General features: G+C 46.6%; 16 non-coding genes and 1 pseudogene across 16 annotated transcripts; all 17 read left to right on the forward strand.

Annotated features, from left to right (window-relative positions):
* Positions 1-532: 532 nt before the first annotated feature.
* Positions 533-723, forward strand: LOC142276455 (U2 spliceosomal RNA). Its single transcript, XR_012739899.1, has one exon. It is a non-coding gene; the product is annotated as a U2 spliceosomal RNA (small nuclear RNA).
* A 1,389-nt stretch (positions 724-2,112) lies between these two features.
* LOC142276456 (U2 spliceosomal RNA) lies at positions 2,113-2,303 on the forward strand. The gene has a single exon (XR_012739900.1). It is a non-coding gene; the product is annotated as a U2 spliceosomal RNA (small nuclear RNA).
* A 1,387-nt stretch (positions 2,304-3,690) lies between these two features.
* On the forward strand, positions 3,691-3,881 carry LOC142276457 (U2 spliceosomal RNA). The gene has a single exon (XR_012739901.1). It is a non-coding gene; the product is annotated as a U2 spliceosomal RNA (small nuclear RNA).
* A 1,387-nt stretch (positions 3,882-5,268) lies between these two features.
* On the forward strand, positions 5,269-5,459 carry LOC142276458 (U2 spliceosomal RNA). Its single transcript, XR_012739902.1, has one exon. It is a non-coding gene; the product is annotated as a U2 spliceosomal RNA (small nuclear RNA).
* Positions 5,460-6,846: 1,387 nt separating this feature from the next.
* Positions 6,847-7,037, forward strand: LOC142276459 (U2 spliceosomal RNA). The gene has a single exon (XR_012739903.1). It is a non-coding gene; the product is annotated as a U2 spliceosomal RNA (small nuclear RNA).
* A 1,387-nt stretch (positions 7,038-8,424) lies between these two features.
* On the forward strand, positions 8,425-8,615 carry LOC142276461 (U2 spliceosomal RNA). Its single transcript, XR_012739904.1, has one exon. It is a non-coding gene; the product is annotated as a U2 spliceosomal RNA (small nuclear RNA).
* A 1,387-nt stretch (positions 8,616-10,002) lies between these two features.
* LOC142276462 (U2 spliceosomal RNA) lies at positions 10,003-10,193 on the forward strand. Its single transcript, XR_012739905.1, has one exon. It is a non-coding gene; the product is annotated as a U2 spliceosomal RNA (small nuclear RNA).
* Positions 10,194-11,580: 1,387 nt separating this feature from the next.
* LOC142276474 (U2 spliceosomal RNA) lies at positions 11,581-11,739 on the forward strand (annotated as a pseudogene).
* Positions 11,740-12,424: 685 nt separating this feature from the next.
* Positions 12,425-12,618, forward strand: LOC142276473 (U2 spliceosomal RNA). The gene has a single exon (XR_012739915.1). It is a non-coding gene; the product is annotated as a U2 spliceosomal RNA (small nuclear RNA).
* A 1,387-nt stretch (positions 12,619-14,005) lies between these two features.
* LOC142276463 (U2 spliceosomal RNA) lies at positions 14,006-14,196 on the forward strand. The gene has a single exon (XR_012739906.1). It is a non-coding gene; the product is annotated as a U2 spliceosomal RNA (small nuclear RNA).
* Positions 14,197-15,583: 1,387 nt separating this feature from the next.
* On the forward strand, positions 15,584-15,774 carry LOC142276464 (U2 spliceosomal RNA). Its single transcript, XR_012739907.1, has one exon. It is a non-coding gene; the product is annotated as a U2 spliceosomal RNA (small nuclear RNA).
* Positions 15,775-17,161: 1,387 nt separating this feature from the next.
* Positions 17,162-17,352, forward strand: LOC142276465 (U2 spliceosomal RNA). Its single transcript, XR_012739908.1, has one exon. It is a non-coding gene; the product is annotated as a U2 spliceosomal RNA (small nuclear RNA).
* A 1,387-nt stretch (positions 17,353-18,739) lies between these two features.
* Positions 18,740-18,930, forward strand: LOC142276467 (U2 spliceosomal RNA). Its single transcript, XR_012739910.1, has one exon. It is a non-coding gene; the product is annotated as a U2 spliceosomal RNA (small nuclear RNA).
* A 1,387-nt stretch (positions 18,931-20,317) lies between these two features.
* On the forward strand, positions 20,318-20,508 carry LOC142276468 (U2 spliceosomal RNA). Its single transcript, XR_012739911.1, has one exon. It is a non-coding gene; the product is annotated as a U2 spliceosomal RNA (small nuclear RNA).
* A 1,387-nt stretch (positions 20,509-21,895) lies between these two features.
* Positions 21,896-22,086, forward strand: LOC142276469 (U2 spliceosomal RNA). Its single transcript, XR_012739912.1, has one exon. It is a non-coding gene; the product is annotated as a U2 spliceosomal RNA (small nuclear RNA).
* Positions 22,087-23,473: 1,387 nt separating this feature from the next.
* LOC142276470 (U2 spliceosomal RNA) lies at positions 23,474-23,664 on the forward strand. Its single transcript, XR_012739913.1, has one exon. It is a non-coding gene; the product is annotated as a U2 spliceosomal RNA (small nuclear RNA).
* Positions 23,665-25,051: 1,387 nt separating this feature from the next.
* On the forward strand, positions 25,052-25,242 carry LOC142276472 (U2 spliceosomal RNA). The gene has a single exon (XR_012739914.1). It is a non-coding gene; the product is annotated as a U2 spliceosomal RNA (small nuclear RNA).
* The last annotated feature ends 1,053 nt before the right edge of the window (positions 25,243-26,295 follow it).

Genomic DNA, 26,295 nt, shown 5'->3' on the forward strand with positions numbered 1-26,295 from the left:
TAGAAAACAAGCTGCGCAGAAGAAGTTGTTCTTTGGGTGGGAGGGTGGGCTAGTGGAAGGAGGGGGCAATCTCTTTTTTTCCCGGGTGGTAGGGGGATGACAGGAGAAGGGAAGCGGGTGGTGAGAAAGGTACAGAGGGCAGGGTTTGGGGGCTGGGAAGGAAAGGGAAAAGATTAGGGTTTGGGGATGATGAAAGGGCTTTCTACGGGTAAGGATGGCAAAGGGTGGCAGTGACGGAAAGTCAGGCAACCTGTCCTGTCCGTCTTTTTGTATCGTGAATTGGAAAGACTGCAAGGGGGAGGGGAGTTGCTTGCGCCCTAAAGGAGGAGTTATTCAGATTCATTGCAGTGGGCGGCGGCTGCAAAACGCACCATTCTTCTTGTTTTGGCTCTGCAAAGCAGCCTTTTCAAGGGTTGGCTTGGGTGACAAAATGTCTTGTGTAGGCGTGGGTTTGTCTCCCTCTCGCTCTCTCTCCCTAAGATGTGTCCGGCATAGGCCAGGGTGCCACTCGAGGCCCAAACCAATTCTGGTTATCGCTTCTCGGCCTTTTGGCTAAGATCAAGTGTAGTATCTGTTCTTATCAGTTTAATATCTGATACGTCCCCTATCTGGGGACCATATATTAAATGGATTTTTAGAACAGGGAGATGGAAAAAGAGCTTGCTCTGTCCACTCCACGCATTGACCTGGTATTGCAGTACCTCCAGGAACGGTGCACCCCTTCTTAACCCAGTTTCCAAAAGCAGAACTCAATTCACCTGATTCATATTAGCCCGATTTAATGAATTGGAAGAAAGCATACGTCTTCATATGCACCTCAATTTGGCCCATTCACTTTTCACACTTCCTCCTTTTGTTTTTTATCTTTCACACTTTTGACTTTCTTTATTCATCCAAATAGCAAACTCATCACCACTCAACCTGACCAACTCGGCTATGTCCCCGTGCTGCAGTTCTCTGTCTTATCTAGATCATTTGCAATTGAATGGAATAGATCCCTTTTGGACAAAGTGGATTCACCTGCTGCTGCAGTGACCACAGGTGTGATAACATCTAGAATTGGCATCTGGTGCGATCTCTCCGCTTCCACTCCAAAGAAAGTTACCTGTTTATTCCTATCATGCATTGGTTTTTGGGGTTTTCTTTGAGTAATGATGATCTCTTTAGTAGTCTGTTGGCGCCCTCTCCTGGAGGAATAGTTTGCTTGCTCTTGGACATTCTAAAAGAGAGGTCATGATAGACATTGAGCTTCTGAGCTCAATTGGGGAAAGTCATGGGTGATGAATGTTTGCAACCTACTGCGAAGCCTCATACCGCAATATAAGGAACGTCAAATACTAAGAAAGGGCGGCCTATGAAAGAATTACTACTTTCAATAAGTACACTTAAACGGCTAATTGGGAATAGAAAAACTGTAAAAAGCCCTCTGAGAAAGCCCCCCTCTAACCTTTGATAGTAAGCTTTTCTGTAGTCTGCCTGTTGATGTATTTTCCGTTTGAACTGTGCACAACATGAAGAGACGGAACACTGGCGGCTTGTCACAATGCCCCCCGATGACATCACAATAGCGCTGCTGCCTAGAAAACAAGCTGCGCAGAAGAAGTTGTTCTTTGGGTGGGAGGGTGGGCTAGTGGAAGGAGGGGGCAATCTCTTTTTTTCCCGGGTGGTAGGGGGATGACAGGAGAAGGGAAGCGGGTGGTGAGAAAGGTACAGAGGGCAGGGTTTGGGGGCTGGGAAGGAAAGGGAAAAGATTAGGGTTTGGGGATGATGAAAGGGCTTTCTACGGGTAAGGATGGCAAAGGGTGGCAGTGAGACGGAAAGTCAGGCAACCTGTCCTGTCCGTCTTTTTGTATCGTGAATTGGAAAGACTGCAAGGGGGAGGGGAGTTGCTTGCGCCCTAAAGGAGGAGTTATTCAGATTCATTGCAGTGGGCGGCGGCTGCAAAACGCACCATTCTTCTTGTTTTGGCTCTGCAAAGCAGCCTTTTCAAGGGTTGGCTTGGGTGACAAAATGTCTTGTGTAGGCGTGGGTTTGTCTCCCTCTCGCTCTCTCTCCCTAAGATGTGTCCGGCATAGGCCAGGGTGCCACTCGAGGCCCAAACCAATTCTGGTTATCGCTTCTCGGCCTTTTGGCTAAGATCAAGTGTAGTATCTGTTCTTATCAGTTTAATATCTGATACGTCCCCTATCTGGGGACCATATATTAAATGGATTTTTAGAACAGGGAGATGGAAAAAGAGCTTGCTCTGTCCACTCCACGCATTGACCTGGTATTGCAGTACCTCCAGGAACGGTGCACCCCTTCTTAACCCAGTTTCCAAAAGCAGAACTCAATTCACCTGATTCATATTAGCCCGATTTAATGAATTGGAAGAAAGCATACGTCTTCATATGCACCTCAATTTGGCCCATTCACTTTTCACACTTCCTCCTTTTGTTTTTTATCTTTCACACTTTTGACTTTCTTTATTCATCCAAATAGCAAACTCATCACCACTCAACCTGACCAACTCGGCTATGTCCCCGTGCTGCAGTTCTCTGTCTTATCTAGATCATTTGCAATTGAATGGAATAGATCCCTTTTGGACAAAGTGGATTCACCTGCTGCTGCAGTGACCACAGGTGTGATAACATCTAGAATTGGCATCTGGTGCGATCTCTCCGCTTCCACTCCAAAGAAAGTTACCTGTTTATTCCTATCATGCATTGGTTTTTGGGGTTTTCTTTGAGTAATGATGATCTCTTTAGTAGTCTGTTGGCGCCCTCTCCTGGAGGAATAGTTTGCTTGCTCTTGGACATTCTAAAAGAGAGGTCATGATAGACATTGAGCTTCTGAGCTCAATTGGGGAAAGTCATGGGTGATGAATGTTTGCAACCTACTGCGAAGCCTCATACCGCAATATAAGGAACGTCAAATACTAAGAAAGGGCGGCCTATGAAAGAATTACTACTTTCAATAAGTACACTTAAACGGCTAATTGGGAATAGAAAAACTGTAAAAAGCCCTCTGAGAAAGCCCCCCTCTAACCTTTGATAGTAAGCTTTTCTGTAGTCTGCCTGTTGATGTATTTTCCGTTTGAACTGTGCACAACATGAAGAGACGGAACACTGGCGGCTTGTCACAATGCCCCCCGATGACATCACAATAGCGCTGCTGCCTAGAAAACAAGCTGCGCAGAAGAAGTTGTTCTTTGGGTGGGAGGGTGGGCTAGTGGAAGGAGGGGGCAATCTCTTTTTTTCCCGGGTGGTAGGGGGATGACAGGAGAAGGGAAGCGGGTGGTGAGAAAGGTACAGAGGGCAGGGTTTGGGGGCTGGGAAGGAAAGGGAAAAGATTAGGGTTTGGGGATGATGAAAGGGCTTTCTACGGGTAAGGATGGCAAAGGGTGGCAGTGACGGAAAGTCAGGCAACCTGTCCTGTCCGTCTTTTTGTATCGTGAATTGGAAAGACTGCAAGGGGGAGGGGAGTTGCTTGCGCCCTAAAGGAGGAGTTATTCAGATTCATTGCAGTGGGCGGCGGCTGCAAAACGCACCATTCTTCTTGTTTTGGCTCTGCAAAGCAGCCTTTTCAAGGGTTGGCTTGGGTGACAAAATGTCTTGTGTAGGCGTGGGTTTGTCTCCCTCTCGCTCTCTCTCCCTAAGATGTGTCCGGCATAGGCCAGGGTGCCACTCGAGGCCCAAACCAATTCTGGTTATCGCTTCTCGGCCTTTTGGCTAAGATCAAGTGTAGTATCTGTTCTTATCAGTTTAATATCTGATACGTCCCCTATCTGGGGACCATATATTAAATGGATTTTTAGAACAGGGAGATGGAAAAAGAGCTTGCTCTGTCCACTCCACGCATTGACCTGGTATTGCAGTACCTCCAGGAACGGTGCACCCCTTCTTAACCCAGTTTCCAAAAGCAGAACTCAATTCACCTGATTCATATTAGCCCGATTTAATGAATTGGAAGAAAGCATACGTCTTCATATGCACCTCAATTTGGCCCATTCACTTTTCACACTTCCTCCTTTTGTTTTTTATCTTTCACACTTTTGACTTTCTTTATTCATCCAAATAGCAAACTCATCACCACTCAACCTGACCAACTCGGCTATGTCCCCGTGCTGCAGTTCTCTGTCTTATCTAGATCATTTGCAATTGAATGGAATAGATCCCTTTTGGACAAAGTGGATTCACCTGCTGCTGCAGTGACCACAGGTGTGATAACATCTAGAATTGGCATCTGGTGCGATCTCTCCGCTTCCACTCCAAAGAAAGTTACCTGTTTATTCCTATCATGCATTGGTTTTTGGGGTTTTCTTTGAGTAATGATGATCTCTTTAGTAGTCTGTTGGCGCCCTCTCCTGGAGGAATAGTTTGCTTGCTCTTGGACATTCTAAAAGAGAGGTCATGATAGACATTGAGCTTCTGAGCTCAATTGGGGAAAGTCATGGGTGATGAATGTTTGCAACCTACTGCGAAGCCTCATACCGCAATATAAGGAACGTCAAATACTAAGAAAGGGCGGCCTATGAAAGAATTACTACTTTCAATAAGTACACTTAAACGGCTAATTGGGAATAGAAAAACTGTAAAAAGCCCTCTGAGAAAGCCCCCCTCTAACCTTTGATAGTAAGCTTTTCTGTAGTCTGCCTGTTGATGTATTTTCCGTTTGAACTGTGCACAACATGAAGAGACGGAACACTGGCGGCTTGTCACAATGCCCCCCGATGACATCACAATAGCGCTGCTGCCTAGAAAACAAGCTGCGCAGAAGAAGTTGTTCTTTGGGTGGGAGGGTGGGCTAGTGGAAGGAGGGGGCAATCTCTTTTTTTCCCGGGTGGTAGGGGGATGACAGGAGAAGGGAAGCGGGTGGTGAGAAAGGTACAGAGGGCAGGGTTTGGGGGCTGGGAAGGAAAGGGAAAAGATTAGGGTTTGGGGATGATGAAAGGGCTTTCTACGGGTAAGGATGGCAAAGGGTGGCAGTGACGGAAAGTCAGGCAACCTGTCCTGTCCGTCTTTTTGTATCGTGAATTGGAAAGACTGCAAGGGGGAGGGGAGTTGCTTGCGCCCTAAAGGAGGAGTTATTCAGATTCATTGCAGTGGGCGGCGGCTGCAAAACGCACCATTCTTCTTGTTTTGGCTCTGCAAAGCAGCCTTTTCAAGGGTTGGCTTGGGTGACAAAATGTCTTGTGTAGGCGTGGGTTTGTCTCCCTCTCGCTCTCTCTCCCTAAGATGTGTCCGGCATAGGCCAGGGTGCCACTCGAGGCCCAAACCAATTCTGGTTATCGCTTCTCGGCCTTTTGGCTAAGATCAAGTGTAGTATCTGTTCTTATCAGTTTAATATCTGATACGTCCCCTATCTGGGGACCATATATTAAATGGATTTTTAGAACAGGGAGATGGAAAAAGAGCTTGCTCTGTCCACTCCACGCATTGACCTGGTATTGCAGTACCTCCAGGAACGGTGCACCCCTTCTTAACCCAGTTTCCAAAAGCAGAACTCAATTCACCTGATTCATATTAGCCCGATTTAATGAATTGGAAGAAAGCATACGTCTTCATATGCACCTCAATTTGGCCCATTCACTTTTCACACTTCCTCCTTTTGTTTTTTATCTTTCACACTTTTGACTTTCTTTATTCATCCAAATAGCAAACTCATCACCACTCAACCTGACCAACTCGGCTATGTCCCCGTGCTGCAGTTCTCTGTCTTATCTAGATCATTTGCAATTGAATGGAATAGATCCCTTTTGGACAAAGTGGATTCACCTGCTGCTGCAGTGACCACAGGTGTGATAACATCTAGAATTGGCATCTGGTGCGATCTCTCCGCTTCCACTCCAAAGAAAGTTACCTGTTTATTCCTATCATGCATTGGTTTTTGGGGTTTTCTTTGAGTAATGATGATCTCTTTAGTAGTCTGTTGGCGCCCTCTCCTGGAGGAATAGTTTGCTTGCTCTTGGACATTCTAAAAGAGAGGTCATGATAGACATTGAGCTTCTGAGCTCAATTGGGGAAAGTCATGGGTGATGAATGTTTGCAACCTACTGCGAAGCCTCATACCGCAATATAAGGAACGTCAAATACTAAGAAAGGGCGGCCTATGAAAGAATTACTACTTTCAATAAGTACACTTAAACGGCTAATTGGGAATAGAAAAACTGTAAAAAGCCCTCTGAGAAAGCCCCCCTCTAACCTTTGATAGTAAGCTTTTCTGTAGTCTGCCTGTTGATGTATTTTCCGTTTGAACTGTGCACAACATGAAGAGACGGAACACTGGCGGCTTGTCACAATGCCCCCCGATGACATCACAATAGCGCTGCTGCCTAGAAAACAAGCTGCGCAGAAGAAGTTGTTCTTTGGGTGGGAGGGTGGGCTAGTGGAAGGAGGGGGCAATCTCTTTTTTTCCCGGGTGGTAGGGGGATGACAGGAGAAGGGAAGCGGGTGGTGAGAAAGGTACAGAGGGCAGGGTTTGGGGGCTGGGAAGGAAAGGGAAAAGATTAGGGTTTGGGGATGATGAAAGGGCTTTCTACGGGTAAGGATGGCAAAGGGTGGCAGTGACGGAAAGTCAGGCAACCTGTCCTGTCCGTCTTTTTGTATCGTGAATTGGAAAGACTGCAAGGGGGAGGGGAGTTGCTTGCGCCCTAAAGGAGGAGTTATTCAGATTCATTGCAGTGGGCGGCGGCTGCAAAACGCACCATTCTTCTTGTTTTGGCTCTGCAAAGCAGCCTTTTCAAGGGTTGGCTTGGGTGACAAAATGTCTTGTGTAGGCGTGGGTTTGTCTCCCTCTCGCTCTCTCTCCCTAAGATGTGTCCGGCATAGGCCAGGGTGCCACTCGAGGCCCAAACCAATTCTGGTTATCGCTTCTCGGCCTTTTGGCTAAGATCAAGTGTAGTATCTGTTCTTATCAGTTTAATATCTGATACGTCCCCTATCTGGGGACCATATATTAAATGGATTTTTAGAACAGGGAGATGGAAAAAGAGCTTGCTCTGTCCACTCCACGCATTGACCTGGTATTGCAGTACCTCCAGGAACGGTGCACCCCTTCTTAACCCAGTTTCCAAAAGCAGAACTCAATTCACCTGATTCATATTAGCCCGATTTAATGAATTGGAAGAAAGCATACGTCTTCATATGCACCTCAATTTGGCCCATTCACTTTTCACACTTCCTCCTTTTGTTTTTTATCTTTCACACTTTTGACTTTCTTTATTCATCCAAATAGCAAACTCATCACCACTCAACCTGACCAACTCGGCTATGTCCCCGTGCTGCAGTTCTCTGTCTTATCTAGATCATTTGCAATTGAATGGAATAGATCCCTTTTGGACAAAGTGGATTCACCTGCTGCTGCAGTGACCACAGGTGTGATAACATCTAGAATTGGCATCTGGTGCGATCTCTCCGCTTCCACTCCAAAGAAAGTTACCTGTTTATTCCTATCATGCATTGGTTTTTGGGGTTTTCTTTGAGTAATGATGATCTCTTTAGTAGTCTGTTGGCGCCCTCTCCTGGAGGAATAGTTTGCTTGCTCTTGGACATTCTAAAAGAGAGGTCATGATAGACATTGAGCTTCTGAGCTCAATTGGGGAAAGTCATGGGTGATGAATGTTTGCAACCTACTGCGAAGCCTCATACCGCAATATAAGGAACGTCAAATACTAAGAAAGGGCGGCCTATGAAAGAATTACTACTTTCAATAAGTACACTTAAACGGCTAATTGGGAATAGAAAAACTGTAAAAAGCCCTCTGAGAAAGCCCCCCTCTAACCTTTGATAGTAAGCTTTTCTGTAGTCTGCCTGTTGATGTATTTTCCGTTTGAACTGTGCACAACATGAAGAGACGGAACACTGGCGGCTTGTCACAATGCCCCCCGATGACATCACAATAGCGCTGCTGCCTAGAAAACAAGCTGCGCAGAAGAAGTTGTTCTTTGGGTGGGAGGGTGGGCTAGTGGAAGGAGGGGGCAATCTCTTTTTTTCCCGGGTGGTAGGGGGATGACAGGAGAAGGGAAGCGGGTGGTGAGAAAGGTACAGAGGGCAGGGTTTGGGGGCTGGGAAGGAAAGGGAAAAGATTAGGGTTTGGGGATGATGAAAGGGCTTTCTACGGGTAAGGATGGCAAAGGGTGGCAGTGACGGAAAGTCAGGCAACCTGTCCTGTCCGTCTTTTTGTATCGTGAATTGGAAAGACTGCAAGGGGGAGGGGAGTTGCTTGCGCCCTAAAGGAGGAGTTATTCAGATTCATTGCAGTGGGCGGCGGCTGCAAAACGCACCATTCTTCTTGTTTTGGCTCTGCAAAGCAGCCTTTTCAAGGGTTGGCTTGGGTGACAAAATGTCTTGTGTAGGCGTGGGTTTGTCTCCCTCTCGCTCTCTCTCCCTAAGATGTGTCCGGCATAGGCCAGGGTGCCACTCGAGGCCCAAACCAATTCTGGTTATCGCTTCTCGGCCTTTTGGCTAAGATCAAGTGTAGTATCTGTTCTTATCAGTTTAATATCTGATACGTCCCCTATCTGGGGACCATATATTAAATGGATTTTTAGAACAGGGAGATGGAAAAAGAGCTTGCTCTGTCCACTCCACGCATTGACCTGGTATTGCAGTACCTCCAGGAACGGTGCACCCCTTCTTAACCCAGTTTCCAAAAGCAGAACTCAATTCACCTGATTCATATTAGCCCGATTTAATGAATTGGAAGAAAGCATACGTCTTCATATGCACCTCAATTTGGCCCATTCACTTTTCACACTTCCTCCTTTTGTTTTTTATCTTTCACACTTTTGACTTTCTTTATTCATCCAAATAGCAAACTCATCACCACTCAACCTGACCAACTCGGCTATGTCCCCGTGCTGCAGTTCTCTGTCTTATCTAGATCATTTGCAATTGAATGGAATAGATCCCTTTTGGACAAAGTGGATTCACCTGCTGCTGCAGTGACCACAGGTGTGATAACATCTAGAATTGGCATCTGGTGCGATCTCTCCGCTTCCACTCCAAAGAAAGTTACCTGTTTATTCCTATCATGCATTGGTTTTTGGGGTTTTCTTTGAGTAATGATGATCTCTTTAGTAGTCTGTTGGCGCCCTCTCCTGGAGGAATAGTTTGCTTGCTCTTGGACATTCTAAAAGAGAGGTCATGATAGACATTGAGCTTCTGAGCTCAATTGGGGAAAGTCATGGGTGATGAATGTTTGCAACCTACTGCGAAGCCTCATACCGCAATATAAGGAACGTCAAATACTAAGAAAGGGCGGCCTATGAAAGAATTACTACTTTCAATAAGTACACTTAAACGGCTAATTGGGAATAGAAAAACTGTAAAAAGCCCTCTGAGAAAGCCCCCCTCTAACCTTTGATAGTAAGCTTTTCTGTAGTCTGCCTGTTGATGTATTTTCCGTTTGAACTGTGCACAACATGAAGAGACGGAACACTGGCGGCTTGTCACAATGCCCCCCGATGACATCACAATAGCGCTGCTGCCTAGAAAACAAGCTGCGCAGAAGAAGTTGTTCTTTGGGTGGGAGGGTGGGCTAGTGGAAGGAGGGGGCAATCTCTTTTTTTCCCGGGTGGTAGGGGGATGACAGGAGAAGGGAAGCGGGTGGTGAGAAAGGTACAGAGGGCAGGGTTTGGGGGCTGGGAAGGAAAGGGAAAAGATTAGGGTTTGGGGATGATGAAAGGGCTTTCTACGGGTAAGGATGGCAAAGGGTGGCAGTGACGGAAAGTCAGGCAACCTGTCCTGTCCGTCTTTTTGTATCGTGAATTGGAAAGACTGCAAGGGGGAGGGGAGTTGCTTGCGCCCTAAAGGAGGAGTTATTCAGATTCATTGCAGTGGGCGGCGGCTGCAAAACGCACCATTCTTCTTGTTTTGGCTCTGCAAAGCAGCCTTTTCAAGGGTTGGCTTGGGTGACTAAATGTCTTGTGTAGGCGTGGGTTTGTCTCCCTCTCGCTCTCTCTCCCTAAGATGTGTCCGGCATAGGCCAGGGTGCCACTCGAGGCCCAAACCAATTCTGGTTATCGCTTCTCGGCCTTTTGGCTAAGATCAAGTGTAGTATCTGTTCTTATCAGTTTAATATCTGATACGTCCCCTATCTGGGGACCATATATTAAATGGATTTTTAGAACAGGGAGATGGAAAAAGAGCTTGCTCTGTCCACTCCACGCATTGACCTGGTATTGCAGTACCTCCAGGAACGGTGCACCCCTTCTTAACCCAGTTTCCAAAAGCAGAACTCAATTCACCTGATTCATATTAGCCCGATTTAATGAATTGGAAGAAAGCATACGTCTTCATATGCACCTCAATTTGGCCCATTCACTTTTCACACTTCCTCCTTTTGTTTTTTATCTTTCACACTTTTGACTTTCTTTATTCATCCAAATAGCAAACTCATCACCACTCAACCTGACCAACTCGGCTATGTCCCCGTGCTGCAGTTCTCTGTCTTATCTAGATCATTTGCAATTGAATGGAATAGATCCCTTTTGGACAAAGTGGATTCACCTGCTGCTGCAGTGACCACAGGTGTGATAACATCTAGAATTGGCATCTGGTGCGATCTCTCCGCTTCCACTCCAAAGAAAGTTACCTGTTTATTCCTATCATGCATTGGTTTTTGGGGTTTTCTTTGAGTAATGATGATCTCTTTAGTAGTCTGTTGGCGCCCTCTCCTGGAGGAATAGTTTGCTTGCTCTTGGACATTCTAAAAGAGAGGTCATGATAGACATTGAGCTTCTGAGCTCAATTGGGGAAAGTCATGGGTGATGAATGTTTGCAACCTACTGCGAAGCCTCATACCGCAATATAAGGAACGTCAAATACTAAGAAAGGGCGGCCTATGAAAGAATTACTACTTTCAATAAGTACACTTAAACGGCTAATTGGGAATAGAAAAACTGTAAAAAGCCCTCTGAGAAAGCCCCCCTCTAACCTTTGATAGTAAGCTTTTCTGTAGTCTGCCTGTTGATGTATTTTCCGTTTGAACTGTGCACAACATGAAGAGACGGAACACTGGCGGCTTGTCACAATGCCCCCCGATGACATCACAATAGCGCTGCTGCCTAGAAAACAAGCTGCGCAGAAGAAGTTGTTCTTTGGGTGGGAGGGTGGGCTAGTGGAAGGAGGGGGCAATCTCTTTTTTTCCCGGGTGGTAGGGGGATGACAGGAGAAGGGAAGCGGGTGGTGAGAAAGGTACAGAGGGCAGGGTTTGGGGGCTGGGAAGGAAAGGGAAAAGATTAGGGTTTGGGGATGATGAAAGGGCTTTCTACGGGTAAGGATGGCAAAGGGTGGCAGTGACGGAAAGTCAGGCAACCTGTCCTGTCCGTCTTTTTGTATCGTGAATTGGAAAGACTGCAAGGGGGAGGGGAGTTGCTTGCGCCCTAAAGGAGGAGTTATTCAGATTCATTGCAGTGGGCGGCGGCTGCAAAACGCACCATTCTTCTTGTTTTGGCTCTGCAAAGCAGCCTTTTCAAGGGTTGGCTTGGGTGACAAAATGTCTTGTGTAGGCGTGGGTTTGTCTCCCTCTCGCTCTCTCTCCCTAAGATGTGTCCGGCATAGGCCAGGGTGCCACTCGAGGCCCAAACCAATTCTGGTTATCGCTTCTCGGCCTTTTGGCTAAGATCAAGTGTAGTATCTGTTCGCTTCTCGGCCTTTTGGCTAAGATCAAGTGTAGTGTTGTTCGAAGAGGTGGTTTAAGCTCCAGGCCACCTTAGTACAATGATACAATGCACACTGGAAGGTTGCGCTTGCTAGTACTCTGGGTGGATAGTATATTCATCTAGAGGAAAACATGGCCCTACCAGGATCGAGGCTATTAGACTGAGTAAGGGTGGGGGGCTATGGTACAACGTGCCCCAGGACTGACGACCCTGGAGTGAGTCTGAGCTTGCTGGCTTGGGACCCCGGCAAGCCTTGGGCTCTGTAGCACACCGTACCTTGCCTTTTCATACTTTTTGAGCATATTACCCTATCCCGGCCTTCTGGCTAGGAAGGGAAATTTTTATAATCCCGGTCGGAGGTCTGGTCAGCTTTGGGCTGAGAAACTAACACCCGGTTGGAGGTCTGGGTCAGCTTCGGCTGAGAAACCAACACCCGGTTGGAGGTCTGGGTCAGCTTCGGCTGAGAAACCAACACCCGGTTGGAGGTCCGGTTAGCCTTGGGCTGAGAAACCAACACCGGTTGACGGTCCGGGCAGTTTCGGCTGCGAAACCAACAACTAGTAGCTCTCTACTCCACTTGGGTAAGATGCCTGGGTGGACGCTGGGAGCAACGACAAGGCTCAACCAGGCTTCGGCTTGGGGGAGCACCGAAGATCCCTGACCCTTGCTGTGGCCTTCTGGCTCGGAGGGACGGGGTTGATTTTTGGGGACCCTCTCCTCACGGTGGGGTCCACACGAATCCTAGCCTTTGCACTGTTTTTGGTGTGACTTCGGTCATGCATTTTTTGTGGTGCTTTGGAAAGCTTCATTAAATCAAAAAATCTGTTCTTATCAGTTTAATATCTGATACGTCCCCTATCTGGGGACCATATATTAAATGGATTTTTAGAACAGGGAGATGGAAAAAGAGCTTGCTCTGTCCACTCCACGCATTGACCTGGTATTGCAGTACCTCCAGGAACGGTGCACCCCTTCTTAACCCAGTTTCCAAAAGCAGAACTCAATTCACCTGATTCATATTAGCCCGATTTAATGAATTGGAAGAAAGCATACGTCTTCATATGCACCTCAATTTGGCCCATTCACTTTTCACACTTCCTCCTTTTGTTTTTTATCTTTCACACTTTTGACTTTCTTTATTCATCCAAATAGCAAACTCATCACCACTCAACCTGACCAACTCGGCTATGTCCCCGTGCTGCAGTTCTCTGTCTTATCTAGATCATTTGCAATTGAATGGAATAGATCCCTTTTGGACAAAGTGGATTCACCTGCTGCTGCAGTGACCACAGGTGTGATAACATCTAGAATTGGCATCTGGTGCGATCTCTCCGCTTCCACTCCAAAGAAAGTTACCTGTTTATTCCTATCATGCATTGGTTTTTGGGGTTTTCTTTGAGTAATGATGATCTCTTTAGTAGTCTGTTGGCGCCCTCTCCTGGAGGAATAGTTTGCTTGCTCTTGGACATTCTAAAAGAGAGGTCATGATAGACATTGAGCTTCTGAGCTCAATTGGGGACAGTCATGGGTGATGAATGTTTGCAACCTACTGCGAAGCCTCATACCGCAATATAAGGAACGTCAAATACTAAGAAAGGGCGGCCTATGAAAGAATTACTACTTTCAATAAGTACACTTAAACGGCTAATTGGGAATAGAAAAACTGTAAAAAGCCCTCTGAGAAAGCCCCCCTCTAACCTTTGATAGTAAGCTTTTCTGTAGTCTGCCTGTTGATGTATTTTCCGTTTGAACTGTGCACAACATGAAGAGACGGAACACTGGCGGCTTGTCACAATGCCCCCCGATGACATCACAATAGCGCTGCTGCCTAGAAAACAAGCTGCGCAGAAGAAGTTGTTCTTTGGGTGGGAGGGTGGGCTAGTGGAAGGAGGGGGCAATCTCTTTTTTTCCCGGGTGGTAGGGGGATGACAGGAGAAGGGAAGCGGGTGGTGAGAAAGGTACAGAGGGCAGGGTTTGGGGGCTGGGAAGGAAAGGGAAAAGATTAGGGTTTGGGGATGATGAAAGGGCTTTCTACGGGTAAGGATGGCAAAGGGTGGCAGTGACGGAAAGTCAGGCAACCTGTCCTGTCCGTCTTTTTGTATCGTGAATTGGAAAGACTGCAAGGGGGAGGGGAGTTGCTTGCGCCCTAAAGGAGGAGTTATTCAGATTCATTGCAGTGGGCGGCGGCTGCAAAACGCACCATTCTTCTTGTTTTGGCTCTGCAAAGCAGCCTTTTCAAGGGTTGGCTTGGGTGACAAAATGTCTTGTGTAGGCGTGGGTTTGTCTCCCTCTCGCTCTCTCTCCCTAAGATGTGTCCGGCATAGGCCAGGGTGCCACTCGAGGCCCAAACCAATTCTGGTTATCGCTTCTCGGCCTTTTGGCTAAGATCAAGTGTAGTATCTGTTCTTATCAGTTTAATATCTGATACGTCCCCTATCTGGGGACCATATATTAAATGGATTTTTAGAACAGGGAGATGGAAAAAGAGCTTGCTCTGTCCACTCCACGCATTGACCTGGTATTGCAGTACCTCCAGGAACGGTGCACCCCTTCTTAACCCAGTTTCCAAAAGCAGAACTCAATTCACCTGATTCATATTAGCCCGATTTAATGAATTGGAAGAAAGCATACGTCTTCATATGCACCTCAATTTGGCCCATTCACTTTTCACACTTCCTCCTTTTGTTTTTTATCTTTCACACTTTTGACTTTCTTTATTCATCCAAATAGCAAACTCATCACCACTCAACCTGACCAACTCGGCTATGTCCCCGTGCTGCAGTTCTCTGTCTTATCTAGATCATTTGCAATTGAATGGAATAGATCCCTTTTGGACAAAGTGGATTCACCTGCTGCTGCAGTGACCACAGGTGTGATAACATCTAGAATTGGCATCTGGTGCGATCTCTCCGCTTCCACTCCAAAGAAAGTTACCTGTTTATTCCTATCATGCATTGGTTTTTGGGGTTTTCTTTGAGTAATGATGATCTCTTTAGTAGTCTGTTGGCGCCCTCTCCTGGAGGAATAGTTTGCTTGCTCTTGGACATTCTAAAAGAGAGGTCATGATAGACATTGAGCTTCTGAGCTCAATTGGGGACAGTCATGGGTGATGAATGTTTGCAACCTACTGCGAAGCCTCATACCGCAATATAAGGAACGTCAAATACTAAGAAAGGGCGGCCTATGAAAGAATTACTACTTTCAATAAGTACACTTAAACGGCTAATTGGGAATAGAAAAACTGTAAAAAGCCCTCTGAGAAAGCCCCCCTCTAACCTTTGATAGTAAGCTTTTCTGTAGTCTGCCTGTTGATGTATTTTCCGTTTGAACTGTGCACAACATGAAGAGACGGAACACTGGCGGCTTGTCACAATGCCCCCCGATGACATCACAATAGCGCTGCTGCCTAGAAAACAAGCTGCGCAGAAGAAGTTGTTCTTTGGGTGGGAGGGTGGGCTAGTGGAAGGAGGGGGCAATCTCTTTTTTTCCCGGGTGGTAGGGGGATGACAGGAGAAGGGAAGCGGGTGGTGAGAAAGGTACAGAGGGCAGGGTTTGGGGGCTGGGAAGGAAAGGGAAAAGATTAGGGTTTGGGGATGATGAAAGGGCTTTCTACGGGTAAGGATGGCAAAGGGTGGCAGTGACGGAAAGTCAGGCAACCTGTCCTGTCCGTCTTTTTGTATCGTGAATTGGAAAGACTGCAAGGGGGAGGGGAGTTGCTTGCGCCCTAAAGGAGGAGTTATTCAGATTCATTGCAGTGGGCGGCGGCTGCAAAACGCACCATTCTTCTTGTTTTGGCTCTGCAAAGCAGCCTTTTCAAGGGTTGGCTTGGGTGACAAAATGTCTTGTGTAGGCGTGGGTTTGTCTCCCTCTCGCTCTCTCTCCCTAAGATGTGTCCGGCATAGGCCAGGGTGCCACTCGAGGCCCAAACCAATTCTGGTTATCGCTTCTCGGCCTTTTGGCTAAGATCAAGTGTAGTATCTGTTCTTATCAGTTTAATATCTGATACGTCCCCTATCTGGGGACCATATATTAAATGGATTTTTAGAACAGGGAGATGGAAAAAGAGCTTGCTCTGTCCACTCCACGCATTGACCTGGTATTGCAGTACCTCCAGGAACGGTGCACCCCTTCTTAACCCAGTTTCCAAAAGCAGAACTCAATTCACCTGATTCATATTAGCCCGATTTAATGAATTGGAAGAAAGCATACGTCTTCATATGCACCTCAATTTGGCCCATTCACTTTTCACACTTCCTCCTTTTGTTTTTTATCTTTCACACTTTTGACTTTCTTTATTCATCCAAATAGCAAACTCATCACCACTCAACCTGACCAACTCGGCTATGTCCCCGTGCTGCAGTTCTCTGTCTTATCTAGATCATTTGCAATTGAATGGAATAGATCCCTTTTGGACAAAGTGGATTCACCTGCTGCTGCAGTGACCACAGGTGTGATAACATCTAGAATTGGCATCTGGTGCGATCTCTCCGCTTCCACTCCAAAGAAAGTTACCTGTTTATTCCTATCATGCATTGGTTTTTGGGGTTTTCTTTGAGTAATGATGATCTCTTTAGTAGTCTGTTGGCGCCCTCTCCTGGAGGAATAGTTTGCTTGCTCTTGGACATTCTAAAAGAGAGGTCATGATAGACATTGAGCTTCTGAGCTCAATTGGGGACAGTCATGGGTGATGAATGTTTGCAACCTACTGCGAAGCCTCATACCGCAATATAAGGAACGTCAAATACTAAGAAAGGGCGGCCTATGAAAGAATTACTACTTTCAATAAGTACACTTAAACGGCTAATTGGGAATAGAAAAACTGTAAAAAGCCCTCTGAGAAAGCCCCCCTCTAACCTTTGATAGTAAGCTTTTCTGTAGTCTGCCTGTTGATGTATTTTCCGTTTGAACTGTGCACAACATGAAGAGACGGAACACTGGCGGCTTGTCACAATGCCCCCCGATGACATCACAATAGCGCTGCTGCCTAGAAAACAAGCTGCGCAGAAGAAGTTGTTCTTTGGGTGGGAGGGTGGGCTAGTGGAAGGAGGGGGCAATCTCTTTTTTTCCCGGGTGGTAGGGGGATGACAGGAGAAGGGAAGCGGGTGGTGAGAAAGGTACAGAGGGCAGGGTTTGGGGGCTGGGAAGGAAAGGGAAAAGATTAGGGTTTGGGGATGATGAAAGGGCTTTCTACGGGTAAGGATGGCAAAGGGTGGCAGTGACGGAAAGTCAGGCAACCTGTCCTGTCCGTCTTTTTGTATCGTGAATTGGAAAGACTGCAAGGGGGAGGGGAGTTGCTTGCGCCCTAAAGGAGGAGTTATTCAGATTCATTGCAGTGGGCGGCGGCTGCAAAACGCACCATTCTTCTTGTTTTGGCTCTGCAAAGCAGCCTTTTCAAGGGTTGGCTTGGGTGACAAAATGTCTTGTGTAGGCGTGGGTTTGTCTCCCTCTCGCTCTCTCTCCCTAAGATGTGTCCGGCATAGGCCAGGGTGCCACTCGAGGCCCAAACCAATTCTGGTTATCGCTTCTCGGCCTTTTGGCTAAGATCAAGTGTAGTATCTGTTCTTATCAGTTTAATATCTGATACGTCCCCTATCTGGGGACCATATATTAAATGGATTTTTAGAACAGGGAGATGGAAAAAGAGCTTGCTCTGTCCACTCCACGCATTGACCTGGTATTGCAGTACCTCCAGGAACGGTGCACCCCTTCTTAACCCAGTTTCCAAAAGCAGAACTCAATTCACCTGATTCATATTAGCCCGATTTAATGAATTGGAAGAAAGCATACGTCTTCATATGCACCTCAATTTGGCCCATTCACTTTTCACACTTCCTCCTTTTGTTTTTTATCTTTCACACTTTTGACTTTCTTTATTCATCCAAATAGCAAACTCATCACCACTCAACCTGACCAACTCGGCTATGTCCCCGTGCTGCAGTTCTCTGTCTTATCTAGATCATTTGCAATTGAATGGAATAGATCCCTTTTGGACAAAGTGGATTCACCTGCTGCTGCAGTGACCACAGGTGTGATAACATCTAGAATTGGCATCTGGTGCGATCTCTCCGCTTCCACTCCAAAGAAAGTTACCTGTTTATTCCTATCATGCATTGGTTTTTGGGGTTTTCTTTGAGTAATGATGATCTCTTTAGTAGTCTGTTGGCGCCCTCTCCTGGAGGAATAGTTTGCTTGCTCTTGGACATTCTAAAAGAGAGGTCATGATAGACATTGAGCTTCTGAGCTCAATTGGGGACAGTCATGGGTGATGAATGTTTGCAACCTACTGCGAAGCCTCATACCGCAATATAAGGAACGTCAAATACTAAGAAAGGGCGGCCTATGAAAGAATTACTACTTTCAATAAGTACACTTAAACGGCTAATTGGGAATAGAAAAACTGTAAAAAGCCCTCTGAGAAAGCCCCCCTCTAACCTTTGATAGTAAGCTTTTCTGTAGTCTGCCTGTTGATGTATTTTCCGTTTGAACTGTGCACAACATGAAGAGACGGAACACTGGCGGCTTGTCACAATGCCCCCCGATGACATCACAATAGCGCTGCTGCCTAGAAAACAAGCTGCGCAGAAGAAGTTGTTCTTTGGGTGGGAGGGTGGGCTAGTGGAAGGAGGGGGCAATCTCTTTTTTTCCCGGGTGGTAGGGGGATGACAGGAGAAGGGAAGCGGGTGGTGAGAAAGGTACAGAGGGCAGGGTTTGGGGGCTGGGAAGGAAAGGGAAAAGATTAGGGTTTGGGGATGATGAAAGGGCTTTCTACGGGTAAGGATGGCAAAGGGTGGCAGTGACGGAAAGTCAGGCAACCTGTCCTGTCCGTCTTTTTGTATCGTGAATTGGAAAGACTGCAAGGGGGAGGGGAGTTGCTTGCGCCCTAAAGGAGGAGTTATTCAGATTCATTGCAGTGGGCGGCGGCTGCAAAACGCACCATTCTTCTTGTTTTGGCTCTGCAAAGCAGCCTTTTCAAGGGTTGGCTTGGGTGACAAAATGTCTTGTGTAGGCGTGGGTTTGTCTCCCTCTCGCTCTCTCTCCCTAAGATGTGTCCGGCATAGGCCAGGGTGCCACTCGAGGCCCAAACCAATTCTGGTTATCGCTTCTCGGCCTTTTGGCTAAGATCAAGTGTAGTATCTGTTCTTATCAGTTTAATATCTGATACGTCCCCTATCTGGGGACCATATATTAAATGGATTTTTAGAACAGGGAGATGGAAAAAGAGCTTGCTCTGTCCACTCCACGCATTGACCTGGTATTGCAGTACCTCCAGGAACGGTGCACCCCTTCTTAACCCAGTTTCCAAAAGCAGAACTCAATTCACCTGATTCATATTAGCCCGATTTAATGAATTGGAAGAAAGCATACGTCTTCATATGCACCTCAATTTGGCCCATTCACTTTTCACACTTCCTCCTTTTGTTTTTTATCTTTCACACTTTTGACTTTCTTTATTCATCCAAATAGCAAACTCATCACCACTCAACCTGACCAACTCGGCTATGTCCCCGTGCTGCAGTTCTCTGTCTTATCTAGATCATTTGCAATTGAATGGAATAGATCCCTTTTGGACAAAGTGGATTCACCTGCTGCTGCAGTGACCACAGGTGTGATAACATCTAGAATTGGCATCTGGTGCGATCTCTCCGCTTCCACTCCAAAGAAAGTTACCTGTTTATTCCTATCATGCATTGGTTTTTGGGGTTTTCTTTGAGTAATGATGATCTCTTTAGTAGTCTGTTGGCGCCCTCTCCTGGAGGAATAGTTTGCTTGCTCTTGGACATTCTAAAAGAGAGGTCATGATAGACATTGAGCTTCTGAGCTCAATTGGGGACAGTCATGGGTGATGAATGTTTGCAACCTACTGCGAAGCCTCATACCGCAATATAAGGAACGTCAAATACTAAGAAAGGGCGGCCTATGAAAGAATTACTACTTTCAATAAGTACACTTAAACGGCTAATTGGGAATAGAAAAACTGTAAAAAGCCCTCTGAGAAAGCCCCCCTCTAACCTTTGATAGTAAGCTTTTCTGTAGTCTGCCTGTTGATGTATTTTCCGTTTGAACTGTGCACAACATGAAGAGACGGAACACTGGCGGCTTGTCACAATGCCCCCCGATGACATCACAATAGCGCTGCTGCCTAGAAAACAAGCTGCGCAGAAGAAGTTGTTCTTTGGGTGGGAGGGTGGGCTAGTGGAAGGAGGGGGCAATCTCTTTTTTTCCCGGGTGGTAGGGGGATGACAGGAGAAGGGAAGCGGGTGGTGAGAAAGGTACAGAGGGCAGGGTTTGGGGGCTGGGAAGGAAAGGGAAAAGATTAGGGTTTGGGGATGATGAAAGGGCTTTCTACGGGTAAGGATGGCAAAGGGTGGCAGTGACGGAAAGTCAGGCAACCTGTCCTGTCCGTCTTTTTGTATCGTGAATTGGAAAGACTGCAAGGGGGAGGGGAGTTGCTTGCGCCCTAAAGGAGGAGTTATTCAGATTCATTGCAGTGGGCGGCGGCTGCAAAACGCACCATTCTTCTTGTTTTGGCTCTGCAAAGCAGCCTTTTCAAGGGTTGGCTTGGGTGACAAAATGTCTTGTGTAGGCGTGGGTTTGTCTCCCTCTCGCTCTCTCTCCCTAAGATGTGTCCGGCATAGGCCAGGGTGCCACTCGAGGCCCAAACCAATTCTGGTTATCGCTTCTCGGCCTTTTGGCTAAGATCAAGTGTAGTATCTGTTCTTATCAGTTTAATATCTGATACGTCCCCTATCTGGGGACCATATATTAAATGGATTTTTAGAACAGGGAGATGGAAAAAGAGCTTGCTCTGTCCACTCCACGCATTGACCTGGTATTGCAGTACCTCCAGGAACGGTGCACCCCTTCTTAACCCAGTTTCCAAAAGCAGAACTCAATTCACCTGATTCATATTAGCCCGATTTAATGAATTGGAAGAAAGCATACGTCTTCATATGCACCTCAATTTGGCCCATTCACTTTTCACACTTCCTCCTTTTGTTTTTTATCTTTCACACTTTTGACTTTCTTTATTCATCCAAATAGCAAACTCATCACCACTCAACCTGACCAACTCGGCTATGTCCCCGTGCTGCAGTTCTCTGTCTTATCTAGATCATTTGCAATTGAATGGAATAGATCCCTTTTGGACAAAGTGGATTCACCTGCTGCTGCAGTGACCACAGGTGTGATAACATCTAGAATTGGCATCTGGTGCGATCTCTCCGCTTCCACTCCAAAGAAAGTTACCTGTTTATTCCTATCATGCATTGGTTTTTGGGGTTTTCTTTGAGTAATGATGATCTCTTTAGTAGTCTGTTGGCGCCCTCTCCTGGAGGAATAGTTTGCTTGCTCTTGGACATTCTAAAAGAGAGGTCATGATAGACATTGAGCTTCTGAGCTCAATTGGGGACAGTCATGGGTGATGAATGTTTGCAACCTACTGCGAAGCCTCATACCGCAATATAAGGAACGTCAAATACTAAGAAAGGGCGGCCTATGAAAGAATTACTACTTTCAATAAGTACACTTAAACGGCTAATTGGGAATAGAAAAACTGTAAAAAGCCCTCTGAGAAAGCCCCCCTCTAACCTTTGATAGTAAGCTTTTCTGTAGTCTGCCTGTTGATGTATTTTCCGTTTGAACTGTGCACAACATGAAGAGACGGAACACTGGCGGCTTGTCACAATGCCCCCCGATGACATCACAATAGCGCTGCTGCCTAGAAAACAAGCTGCGCAGAAGAAGTTGTTCTTTGGGTGGGAGGGTGGGCTAGTGGAAGGAGGGGGCAATCTCTTTTTTTCCCGGGTGGTAGGGGGATGACAGGAGAAGGGAAGCGGGTGGTGAGAAAGGTACAGAGGGCAGGGTTTGGGGGCTGGGAAGGAAAGGGAAAAGATTAGGGTTTGGGGATGATGAAAGGGCTTTCTACGGGTAAGGATGGCAAAGGGTGGCAGTGACGGAAAGTCAGGCAACCTGTCCTGTCCGTCTTTTTGTATCGTGAATTGGAAAGACTGCAAGGGGGAGGGGAGTTGCTTGCGCCCTAAAGGAGGAGTTATTCAGATTCATTGCAGTGGGCGGCGGCTGCAAAACGCACCATTCTTCTTGTTTTGGCTCTGCAAAGCAGCCTTTTCAAGGGTTGGCTTGGGTGACAAAATGTCTTGTGTAGGCGTGGGTTTGTCTCCCTCTCGCTCTCTCTCCCTAAGATGTGTCCGGCATAGGCCAGGGTGCCACTCGAGGCCCAAACCAATTCTGGTTATCGCTTCTCGGCCTTTTGGCTAAGATCAAGTGTAGTATCTGTTCTTATCAGTTTAATATCTGATACGTCCCCTATCTGGGGACCATATATTAAATGGATTTTTAGAACAGGGAGATGGAAAAAGAGCTTGCTCTGTCCACTCCACGCATTGACCTGGTATTGCAGTACCTCCAGGAACGGTGCACCCCTTCTTAACCCAGTTTCCAAAAGCAGAACTCAATTCACCTGATTCATATTAGCCCGATTTAATGAATTGGAAGAAAGCATACGTCTTCATATGCACCTCAATTTGGCCCATTCACTTTTCACACTTCCTCCTTTTGTTTTTTATCTTTCACACTTTTGACTTTCTTTATTCATCCAAATAGCAAACTCATCACCACTCAACCTGACCAACTCGGCTATGTCCCCGTGCTGCAGTTCTCTGTCTTATCTAGATCATTTGCAATTGAATGGAATAGATCCCTTTTGGACAAAGTGGATTCACCTGCTGCTGCAGTGACCACAGGTGTGATAACATCTAGAATTGGCATCTGGTGCGATCTCTCCGCTTCCACTCCAAAGAAAGTTACCTGTTTATTCCTATCATGCATTGGTTTTTGGGGTTTTCTTTGAGTAATGATGATCTCTTTAGTAGTCTGTTGGCGCCCTCTCCTGGAGGAATAGTTTGCTTGCTCTTGGACATTCTAAAAGAGAGGTCATGATAGACATTGAGCTTCTGAGCTCAATTGGGGACAGTCATGGGTGATGAATGTTTGCAACCTACTGCGAAGCCTCATACCGCAATATAAGGAACGTCAAATACTAAGAAAGGGCGGCCTATGAAAGAATTACTACTTTCAATAAGTACACTTAAACGGCTAATTGGGAATAGAAAAACTGTAAAAAGCCCTCTGAGAAAGCCCCCCTCTAACCTTTGATAGTAAGCTTTTCTGTAGTCTGCCTGTTGATGTATTTTCCGTTTGAACTGTGCACAACATGAAGAGACGGAACACTGGCGGCTTGTCACAATGCCCCCCGATGACATCACAATAGCGCTGCTGCCTAGAAAACAAGCTGCGCAGAAGAAGTTGTTCTTTGGGTGGGAGGGTGGGCTAGTGGAAGGAGGGGGCAATCTCTTTTTTTCCCGGGTGGTAGGGGGATGACAGGAGAAGGGAAGCGGGTGGTGAGAAAGGTACAGAGGGCAGGGTTTGGGGGCTGGGAAGGAAAGGGAAAAGATTAGGGTTTGGGGATGATGAAAGGGCTTTCTACGGGTAAGGATGGCAAAGGGTGGCAGTGACGGAAAGTCAGGCAACCTGTCCTGTCCGTCTTTTTGTATCGTGAATTGGAAAGACTGCAAGGGGGAGGGGAGTTGCTTGCGCCCTAAAGGAGGAGTTATTCAGATTCATTGCAGTGGGCGGCGGCTGCAAAACGCACCATTCTTCTTGTTTTGGCTCTGCAAAGCAGCCTTTTCAAGGGTTGGCTTGGGTGACAAAATGTCTTGTGTAGGCGTGGGTTTGTCTCCCTCTCGCTCTCTCTCCCTAAGATGTGTCCGGCATAGGCCAGGGTGCCACTCGAGGCCCAAACCAATTCTGGTTATCGCTTCTCGGCCTTTTGGCTAAGATCAAGTGTAGTATCTGTTCTTATCAGTTTAATATCTGATACGTCCCCTATCTGGGGACCATATATTAAATGGATTTTTAGAACAGGGAGATGGAAAAAGAGCTTGCTCTGTCCACTCCACGCATTGACCTGGTATTGCAGTACCTCCAGGAACGGTGCACCCCTTCTTAACCCAGTTTCCAAAAGCAGAACTCAATTCACCTGATTCATATTAGCCCGATTTAATGAATTGGAAGAAAGCATACGTCTTCATATGCACCTCAATTTGGCCCATTCACTTTTCACACTTCCTCCTTTTGTTTTTTATCTTTCACACTTTTGACTTTCTTTATTCATCCAAATAGCAAACTCATCACCACTCAACCTGACCAACTCGGCTATGTCCCCGTGCTGCAGTTCTCTGTCTTATCTAGATCATTTGCAATTGAATGGAATAGATCCCTTTTGGACAAAGTGGATTCACCTGCTGCTGCAGTGACCACAGGTGTGATAACATCTAGAATTGGCATCTGGTGCGATCTCTCCGCTTCCACTCCAAAGAAAGTTACCTGTTTATTCCTATCATGCATTGGTTTTTGGGGTTTTCTTTGAGTAATGATGATCTCTTTAGTAGTCTGTTGGCGCCCTCTCCTGGAGGAATAGTTTGCTTGCTCTTGGACATTCTAAAAGAGAGGTCATGATAGACATTGAGCTTCTGAGCTCAATTGGGGACAGTCATGGGTGATGAATGTTTGCAACCTACTGCGAAGCCTCATACCGCAATATAAGGAACGTCAAATACTAAGAAAGGGCGGCCTATGAAAGAATTACTACTTTCAATAAGTACACTTAAACGGCTAATTGGGAATAGAAAAACTGTAAAAAGCCCTCTGAGAAAGCCCCCCTCTAACCTTTGATAGTAAGCTTTTCTGTAGTCTGCCTGTTGATGTATTTTCCGTTTGAACTGTGCACAACATGAAGAGACGGAACACTGGCGGCTTGTCACAATGCCCCCCGATGACATCACAATAGCGCTGCTGCCTAGAAAACAAGCTGCGCAGAAGAAGTTGTTCTTTGGGTGGGAGGGTGGGCTAGTGGAAGGAGGGGGCAATCTCTTTTTTTCCCGGGTGGTAGGGGGATGACAGGAGAAGGGAAGCGGGTGGTGAGAAAGGTACAGAGGGCAGGGTTTGGGGGCTGGGAAGGAAAGGGAAAAGATTAGGGTTTGGGGATGATGAAAGGGCTTTCTACGGGTAAGGATGGCAAAGGGTGGCAGTGACGGAAAGTCAGGCAACCTGTCCTGTCCGTCTTTTTGTATCGTGAATTGGAAAGACTGCAAGGGGGAGGGGAGTTGCTTGCGCCCTAAAGGAGGAGTTATTCAGATTCATTGCAGTGGGCGGCGGCTGCAAAACGCACCATTCTTCTTGTTTTGGCTCTGCAAAGCAGCCTTTTCAAGGGTTGGCTTGGGTGACAAAATGTCTTGTGTAGGCGTGGGTTTGTCTCCCTCTCGCTCTCTCTCCCTAAGATGTGTCCGGCATAGGCCAGGGTGCCACTCGAGGCCCAAACCAATTCTGGTTATCGCTTCTCGGCCTTTTGGCTAAGATCAAGTGTAGTATCTGTTCTTATCAGTTTAATATCTGATACGTCCCCTATCTGGGGACCATATATTAAATGGATTTTTAGAACAGGGAGATGGAAAAAGAGCTTGCTCTGTCCACTCCACGCATTGACCTGGTATTGCAGTACCTCCAGGAACGGTGCACCCCTTCTTAACCCAGTTTCCAAAAGCAGAACTCAATTCACCTGATTCATATTAGCCCGATTTAATGAATTGGAAGAAAGCATACGTCTTCATATGCACCTCAATTTGGCCCATTCACTTTTCACACTTCCTCCTTTTGTTTTTTATCTTTCACACTTTTGACTTTCTTTATTCATCCAAATAGCAAACTCATCACCACTCAACCTGACCAACTCGGCTATGTCCCCGTGCTGCAGTTCTCTGTCTTATCTAGATCATTTGCAATTGAATGGAATAGATCCCTTTTGGACAAAGTGGATTCACCTGCTGCTGCAGTGACCACAGGTGTGATAACATCTAGAATTGGCATCTGGTGCGATCTCTCCGCTTCCACTCCAAAGAAAGTTACCTGTTTATTCCTATCATGCATTGGTTTTTGGGGTTTTCTTTGAGTAATGATGATCTCTTTAGTAGTCTGTTGGCGCCCTCTCCTGGAGGAATAGTTTGCTTGCTCTTGGACATTCTAAAAGAGAGGTCATGATAGACATTGAGCTTCTGAGCTCAATTGGGGACAGTCATGGGTGATGAATGTTTGCAACCTACTGCGAAGCCTCATACCGCAATATAAGGAACGTCAAATACTAAGAAAGGGCGGCCTATGAAAGAATTACTACTTTCAATAAGTACACTTAAACGGCTAATTGGGAATAGAAAAACTGTAAAAAGCCCTCTGAGAAAGCCCCCCTCTAACCTTTGATAGTAAGCTTTTCTGTAGTCTGCCTGTTGATGTATTTTCCGTTTGAACTGTGCACAACATGAAGAGACGGAACACTGGCGGCTTGTCACAATGCCCCCCGATGACATCACAATAGCGCTGCTGCCTAGAAAACAAGCTGCGCAGAAGAAGTTGTTCTTTGGGTGGGAGGGTGGGCTAGTGGAAGGAGGGGGCAATCTCTTTTTTTCCCGGGTGGTAGGGGGATGACAGGAGAAGGGAAGCGGGTGGTGAGAAAGGTACAGAGGGCAGGGTTTGGGGGCTGGGAAGGAAAGGGAAAAGATTAGGGTTTGGGGATGATGAAAGGG

Source organism: Anomaloglossus baeobatrachus, unplaced genomic scaffold (assembly GCF_048569485.1).
Source record: "Anomaloglossus baeobatrachus isolate aAnoBae1 unplaced genomic scaffold, aAnoBae1.hap1 Scaffold_3982, whole genome shotgun sequence".
NCBI lineage: Eukaryota > Metazoa > Chordata > Amphibia > Anura > Aromobatidae > Anomaloglossus > Anomaloglossus baeobatrachus.